This window comes from Arachis ipaensis, chromosome B09, assembly GCF_000816755.2.
Source record: "Arachis ipaensis cultivar K30076 chromosome B09, Araip1.1, whole genome shotgun sequence".
NCBI lineage: Eukaryota > Viridiplantae > Streptophyta > Magnoliopsida > Fabales > Fabaceae > Arachis > Arachis ipaensis.
The window spans coordinates 907483-913676 of NC_029793.2; the positions used below are offsets into that span (position 1 = coordinate 907483).

Genomic DNA, 6194 nt, shown 5'->3' on the forward strand with positions numbered 1-6194 from the left:
AAGAGACTTAATTTTGTAATTATTTTATTATTTTTTTGGAATACTGTAATTTTTTATTTTATTTCCGTAATATCTTAAATGTTTTTTGTCATGGCGCAATATGTTTTTTTAAAAAGTCATATAAAAATTGTTGGGCCATATATGTTGCCTCCTTTTTATTTGGTGTAAAAATGGGACCTGAGCCCAAAAACTCTGCTAAGTAGGAGAAACTTCTCTTTTCAATATCAGAGCCTGGTTTCGATCCAGGGACCTGTGGGTTATGGGCCCACCACGCTTCCGCTGCGCCACTCTGATGGCTGTTAATGGTAAATCGCTTATTTTGAAACTATTATGATCTCCAATGTCCACAACCCTGATCGAGCCTTTATTAGTCTTGTTTCTATTTTTGTTGGGCCTTGTGCCCTCACTTAATTTATAAAAAAAAAACGTTAATATCAATGTTTGGAATAATTTATTACGTATGTCCAAAAAGAAAAAAAAAATAATTTATTAGGGGAATCAAGTTTAACTATTGAGGTGCCTTGAGTCCTTGTCTTGGCAAACATGCACAGGGTTAAGGGTCCCAAACATGGATCAATTTTTCCCCACCATTTATTAGTAGGAAAATTTGGTTTAGAAATTTATATAAAATGTAAGCCAAATGTGATTGTAAATTTAAAAACTCTCTCTTGCCCCTTCTTCTCATATAAGATTTAGAAAAAAAAAAATTATGAACATAACATCTACGTATTCTTACTTAAACTTTTAAATTTTAAATATATTTTAAAAATAATTTATATATAACATCATATTTTTAGATGTATTATAATTAAAAAAAAATTATGAATATACTATAAAAAAATTAAGATGAATAAATACTAATGCTCAAACAAGTAATAAAAATTCCAACTAATACTATGATAATATATGTTAGATATTTTTATAAATAATAAAAAACTTAAATTAATTGTTGATGATAATAAATTTGAAAACGTTAATGTTCAAATAAGTAACGAAAAAAAATCCAACTAATAATTTACATAACAAATATTAGATGCATTTTATCGAATCAAAAATCAAAAGATTAATTATATTATTAACATTTATATTTAAATTCTATAATTTTATGATTTTGAATGTGTTTTAAAAATATTTTGTATATAATATCATACTATTATATGTATTATAATTAAAAAAAATTATGAACATACCATCTATATCTTCTTACTTAAACTTTTGATTTTTTGTGTTTCTTCACTCAAACTAATTAAGTACAAATTATTTTATTGGTAACAACTCTATTATTAAGACCAAATAAAATCAACTGCGTTACAATTAAATAAAAATAGATTATTATGTTTATTTTTAAATAACAATTATGTTTATTTATGCTTTATCTTATGCTCCACCTGCAGAAGATGACTATGCACCATGTCTAGGGGTGGTAAAGCGGGCCGGCCCACCCCAACCCTCCTAGGCCCGCCCTATAAACGGGGCGGACTGGCCCGCCCACCAAATAAAATGGGTTCAAAATGCTAGTCCGTCCCACTTTATGGCGGATTGGCGGGCTAACCCGCTTCTTTTTTTTTGAAAAATAAAATTTATTAAAATTAAAATATGTATCTAAAAAATAGAGATATATTTTTTTCAATATTTTATTGGTTCTTATTTTTTAAAATTTTACTTTAATTTATGTATTTATTCTTATTACACCTAACATTTTTTATTTATGTGTAATATACATTCTTATATATGTTATAAAAATATGATTTGATTCCATTAACTTGTCAATTTTTTTTTTTTTAAATTTAAAGCTAAAGCACAAAAATATATTTATAGATATTTTACTTTTTTAACTAAAAAATATAATATTTTTATCATATTTGTTGAAATTCTAAGTTAAATATGAATATTAATTTTTGAAATAGAATAAATATATTTTAAATTTTTTGCATCTAAAGATAATATTTTATCTATGTTAAAATTATTTAGATGGATAAGTAATTGTGAATATAGAATTATTTAGGATGGATAGAACTAAGTACATATTTTTATTGAAAATACGAATTTAAAAATATTATATTCAATTCTCAATAGTGAACCTCTCATTGAACTATTATATGTTCAAAAATTTTTTGAAGAAATGAAATAATTTTAGGTATATAAATTTTTTATCATCTAATGATCATATTATTATAATTTAATTCAATAAATTTATTTATCATTATTTGATTGAATAAAAATTCTATTTTATTTGAAAATTTTAGTATTTCTCAATCTCAAGATCATCCATGTTAAATTATTAAGAAATATAACTGAGAGCGAGAAAACGTCACTTCATTCGAGAGCATAGTTGAGATAAGAGAGCTTAGCTCTTGTGCTTCTTTGATCTTCGTCAACCAAAATCTTCTGCATCCCTAATAGGGCTGAATCACAACTCCACTGTGGGAAAAGAGATACGGATACGAGTTTGATGTGTTGGAGACCAAAATTCTGAAATATTCTTTATATTTGAGTGTAACACTCATTAAACCCTAAAACTTAAATAAAATAGTATATATGGTTTTAATCTCATTTATCCAAATCAAAAGTAATAATGATTTATTTAATTTAATATTTATGACAATAAATGAGATAACCGTTATATAAGTCATTTAATGTGAAATTACTTAATTTGTGATTATAATTAATATATATGTATTATCCATAAATATATTAAGAAATAATAATTTCCTAACAATCTTCTACTTGGGCTATACATATATATTTGTTATGCATGTTAGCAAATCAAACTATGGGATTACATAGACAATAAATGCAACATGATTCCATGAAGTTAAATTCTCTCATGTTTGAAGCAAACATGATCTGGTTAGAGCAAACTTTTTTATTCTAAGTATGAGAGGATCCAAATCAATTCCGCAAGATAGAGAGATTAATGGTCTTTTCAGGGATATGATGGGTTTCTTTAACCTTTTATCAAACTAATTGCTGGTATACTTTGGTGGATTCCCACAATATGATTTGTTACAATTGGGTTTGGAAATTCCATCTGATATTTGTTTGCAACAATTCAACTATAAATGCCACAAAATGGGTCACATTGGTTTCAAACTGAACAGAAAATTGGGAATATTACATAATACTTACATTTAAATAACAAAAAAAACAGAGAGAATCTCTTATATTAGTTTTATAGTGTAGTGATCAGCTCCTCCATGCAGAAGATGCTTCCAAATCAAAATCTTCTTCCCACCATGTGCTTGCCTGCAATATCAAATGAGGCAGGTAAAAGATTTCAGGCATGTTTGACAAAAGTTTCTTTATAATTGAAAAAACTAAAAGTTGATTTTTCTTATATGCTACTATCTTCAGCTCCAACAAAATAAAAAAAGCTTAAAACTCGCAAAATCCTAATTATTTCTAAATTTTATCCAAATATGTGAAACCTGGCTTTCTTATACAGTATTTTGGCAAAATAAGCTGAAAAAAAGGACCCTTATATGTGAATAAGAGACGCCAACAAACAAGCCACAAGCATAAACAAAAACATAGACTGATAAACTAACAAAATAGAACACCTTGTAGCCTCTTCGAAGAAATTGTAGAGAGCTTCTCTCCTCTTCCAAAAAACATACACGAAGTAATTAAAGAAGATTTATATCTTACTGTAAACATCATACATAATAGAATTCAATGAAATTATTTAATTCATATAATCGACCCACCAAGTGAAATAAGACTTTGTTGATGTTGTATGTATAGCATTTGTTTGTGTCTTTGTGAATTCCTGTTTCAGAGGAAAAGGGAGGGAGAGTCAGGTCTTGAAATGTTACATTTTAAACCTTTACACTCTAAATTCTATAATTCTAACTCGCAAATGTTATAAGCATTTTTTCCCTGAACATATAAGTAACAGTAATCCTCTATTTTTTTTTTAACACAGCTTCAAAGGTTGTTATGCAGTGTCATAAACATATAAAAACGTCAAGAATCTTTGGGAGGGAAGCCCAAAAGGCCTAAATCGGCACTGTAAATTCAATACTAACTCTGTCAAAAATAATTGTATTAAAACTATGGATTTAGGCACAGCAACATGTATGTATATATAAAGAGAATATACCGTAGTGTGTCTAGTTCAAGATTAAATAGAAGTGTTGGTGTAGACACGGCAAATTTTTCCTGCAAAATTCAAGAGGTAACAACATATAAAATGAGTAAAATGAACATCATCCGTACTATCCAGAATAACCATCCGGATACTAGGGATAATAAACATCTCATGTTATAAAACCACTTATTTCAAAAGCTTAAGCTGATTTTGGGGTTCACCAAGAATCGAACTTTTAATCTTTTGGATCTAGAACTCTAATATCATATCATGAAACCATTCCTCCCAAAAGCGTAACCTGACAGGATAATGTAACACTAATGGTCATATCTCTAATACTTCCTAAACCTCCATTGTACACATTGTACGCTTAGACCATTGACTCTCTATACTTATTCATATAAAATACATTAAAGTAACTACCACCAACATGAAACGAGTCAGAAATATAACCTGATCAATAGCTAATAATTAAGAATTTAAGAATTGCTTATACAGCCAACAAAGGCCATCAAAATCTAGATTTGGAAGGAAATAGTATACAAAAAAGAGTGATACATGCTGTCCCAAAATCAAATGAAAGGATTCAAGCTTTATATTCCATTGCATATTATCACCAAAGAAAAAAACTAAATATTTTCTGAATGGATAAGCCAACAAGTCAACAACAACCCAATGCAAATAAAGAATAGCGAAATTTCATAAGCACATCAGATATTAAAAGTGAAAAGAGGTTCAAGAAACATTCCAAATGGCAGAGACATCATACCACATACTTCTCTCTATCTGCAGTTCAAGTATCAAGTCATGCCATTTTCCCCAAAATCCTGTTAAAGTGGGAGAAGCTTCTCTTTTTTATATCAGAGCCTGGTTTCGATCCAGGGACCTGTGGGTTATGGGCCCACCACGCTTCCGCTGCGCCACTCTGATGGTTAGTAATTATAAGTCGGTTATTTTAAAACTATTATGATCTTTATTAGTCTTGTTTCTAGCCTTGTGCCCTCACTTAATTTAAAAAAAAAAAAAAGCGTTAATATCAATGTTCGGAATAATTTATTATTACGTATGTCCAAAAAGAAAAAAAGAATAATTTATTAGGGGAATCAAATTTAACTATTGAGGTGCCTTGAGTCCTTGACTTGGCAAACATGCACAGGGTTAAGGGTCCCAAACATGGATCAATCTTTCCCCACCATTTATTAGTAGGAAAATTTGGTTTAGAAATTTATATAACATGTGAGCCAAATGTCATTGTAAATTAAAAACTCTCTCTTGCCCCTTCTTTCATATAAGATATTGACTTATTGATTGAGTATTTTTATTACTAAAAGAAGAATTTGATTTTTACATATTGAGGTTGTGTTTAGATAAAAGTATTTTAAAATTTTATAGAATTTTAAACACATAGACATTTATGTTTTAATTAAATTTTAATCAATTGCAACATTTTTTATTTGGATGAAATAAATATATTACTTGCATTTATAAAATTTTTTGTATGGGCAATGTAATTAAATTACTTCTATTGGTTTATTTTTCTCTCATTTGACTTCTTTTTTTGTTAATTTTAATTAAGATAAAAGAATGAGAAATTAAAATCCATTTACTATAAGTGAAAATTGAAATCCTTTATTTTAGCTAATTAAAATTATTCATTAAATTTTCTTAAATGTTATAATTCTTCTATTGAATGCCCAAACACAATTTTGTTATAAATTATTTTAAATATTTTCCATAATTATTTTCTTTTCTTTAATAATTTAATGACCCCATCCAAATACACTTTGAAAGTATATTTGATTAGAAGATAAGATTTATGCTACACTAGCTTTATTTTCATCTTTTAAGTTAATAATATAGTTAATTTTCACCCATATATATTATTTGATTATTTTAATAACTATGCAAGAAAAAATACTACAATTAGTTAATGAGCATAAATCTTTTTAAATTTGATAAAGCATCAAAGTCATACTCTAAAATAATTGATTAATTAAAAAGTATAGTTAGTAATACTCATAAAACATTAAACTATTTTTTGCAAAGCAGGTAGCCAGATATGTAACTACATTAATTAGTACTTTAAATTAAACACATGATTGTT

The 6194-nt window shown here is 27.4% G+C and overlaps 1 long non-coding RNA gene and 2 other non-coding genes across 5 annotated transcripts; all 3 read right to left on the minus strand.

The window, feature by feature from the left end:
* Positions 223-294, minus strand: TRNAM-CAU. Its single transcript has one exon. It is a non-coding gene; the product is annotated as a tRNA-Met (tRNA).
* Positions 2852-5040, minus strand: LOC107617201. Of its 3 annotated transcripts, XR_001614847.2 has the most exons (5): positions 4860-5040; positions 4103-4161; positions 3708-3769; positions 3561-3601; positions 2852-3246 (listed from the first exon to the last, which is right to left on the minus strand). It is a non-coding gene; the product is annotated as an uncharacterized LOC107617201 (long non-coding RNA). The 3 variants fall into 3 exon arrangements; XR_002353239.1 differs by lacking the exon at positions 3561-3601 and having other exon boundaries at positions 4860-5036; XR_002353240.1 differs by lacking the exons at positions 2852-3246; positions 3561-3601; positions 3708-3769 and adding an exon at positions 3792-4009 and having other exon boundaries at positions 4860-5035.
* TRNAM-CAU lies at positions 4949-5020 on the minus strand. The gene has a single exon. It is a non-coding gene; the product is annotated as a tRNA-Met (tRNA).